A 2,424-nucleotide genomic window follows, 5' to 3' on the forward strand; every position below is an offset into this window, starting at 1 on the left:
TTATCTCTTTTTATATAGCCATTTAAATGAATAACATAAAATGTTTGGACTCTCTGTACAGCTGCTATTTATATGATGCTGTAGATGATTGACTATGTATATTTTCTAATAAGTGCAGATTTTTTATTTTCTTAAAAAGTGCTGATTTTCAAGTTTTTTTTTTAAGAAAGTCTACTAAAAAGAGTATTTTTTAGTATTAATGAATTCTGTGTTTGACTTTTCTTTGAAAACAATGCATTCAGGTAAAACTTTAAAACCACTCATAGTTTTTCTATGAAGCTGCTCAAATCTTTTTAAGTTTGTATTTAGTTGTTGTTGTTTAAATGTTAAGTGAGTTTTAATCGCTGTATTCCATATTTATGCAACATTACATACTTATGATAGAATAAGTGATCTCAGCATGGTATTTCATGTCATTGTCGTTATATGTATAAAGTTCTACTATTTTATGATTGATTGTAGTAAAGTTCTATTATAGACAATATTATTGTTTATGTTATCAGAATAGGTTATGATGTGTATCAAATGGCAATGTATTCATTTTTCAGTATTCAATATTTTGAAATAATCATCTAGTAATTAGAGATGAATAAGTATAATTCTTCATGTGATTTTGATATACTCATACCAATTGGACAACAGTAAGGCAATAAGACCAGGATGTAATTGTCTCCAGACTAAAAAGTACTATATTCAAATCATCAAGCAATACTCATAATCTAGATATTTAGATCATTTATTCTGTATGTCTAACATACAATGCGTTTTACATTATCATTAGATTTTTCTATTCATTTATAATATGTTCTGTCTTTGTGATTCCAATTTTTACGGAGAGAAAAAAATTAGAAATGAACCATGTTCTCCTCAGTTATTGCTGAATTTGGAAAACAATATCATTTTTTTTAAGTAAACAATTTATAAAATGAGAATGTATTAGTTGAACATCAATGAGTTGTAACATTTAAATTCTTTTTAAAGATCATGCTAGATAACCATAATTTTCATTGCTTATAACAGATGTTTATTTTTTTTTTTTTTATATTCAAGCGTTATTATTTTTCCAAGATACTTGGATTCATGTTATGTGTATTTTATATATGTTGTTATAATTTTCTTTTGTTATTTTTTGTGCTATTGACTATAACTGTGTATGTTTCAAATAGATCATACTGTCATTTCGGCTACTAGTCCATATAACTCGATATGATTATTTTTTATGAATGAACGAAATCTATGATCAAACCTGTTCTAAGAGAACACCCTCCGTCAGAAAATATGTTCTGAGAAACCAAATGGTCTAATTGATTTCTTTTTGATTGCTATGGTTGTGTTCTCTCAAAGACCGATACTATTATATTTATCTTTGTTGATTTCCCCTGTGATATTTGTAGAGAGAAGAACTGCATAGAAATTAACAAGGTAAATGACATATGACATGAAGACAAAAATCATAAAATTCAAGACAACAAATTTTCCCAACATAGGATATATCATTGAAAAAAAAACAAATACTGTGTACCTGTATGCTTAATTTACTATTGGGAATTTTATATTGAAGTGTTTGGTATGTTTGATTTGTGTTACATATATATGTTAGATATACTATGATGGAAAAGTGGGCAGTGTTAGATGTTTTTAAGTGTAAATGAACAATGGAGAGAATTCTTCCATTTTCAATTAGTTAAAAGTTTTTTTTTTATTTGAAAACTGAATGTTATTGATAGAATTAGAATAGCCTTAGTGTAGAGCTGACATTGCAAATATTCTGATGTGTGAAGTCCCTTGTTTTTATTGTGCCAATATAAGGTCTCTTAGTAGTTGTTGTTTTGCTGGTTTTTCATGGGGGAATTGCCACTCTACACAATACTTTAGTGCTAAAAAAAGTTGACATTTACATTATATGAAAAAATCTGTATTTAAAATCGCTGTTTCACACTTATGATATTAATGAGACAGGTTATTAAATTTTGTAACAATTCACTCATATTCTTGACAAATTTGTAATTTTCATTTTCATTTCTACTTATTTTGGTATGTGGAGGTAGGGAAAAGTAGTGTAATATTCTGAATGCATATATAACAAAGTATGGTAGATGTAAATGTTTTGTTCCATATCTTTACACTTAAAATTTTGGCTACAGAAATATATTGCCAGGTAAACGCTTCACAATTTTTAAGGTTTTTTTTTTATAGGTTTAAATATATTAGCATGATTTGAATAGACTAGACTTATAATTGTATATGTATGTAGTGTGTAGATAGGATTGTTATTATAATTGGTTGTTAGTTTACTTATTATTGATGAGAATTTGGTGTAGGCAGTAGGCACAGTGTGTTGGTGGCAGTGTAGTATATATTGTGTGTTTTCTAGTTTGTTGTTCATCTCTTTTGTCATCAATGTATATTTGTTTTTATGGTCCA

This window comes from Mytilus galloprovincialis, chromosome 9 (assembly GCF_965363235.1).
Source record: "Mytilus galloprovincialis chromosome 9, xbMytGall1.hap1.1, whole genome shotgun sequence".
NCBI classification, from domain to species: domain Eukaryota; kingdom Metazoa; phylum Mollusca; class Bivalvia; order Mytilida; family Mytilidae; genus Mytilus; species Mytilus galloprovincialis.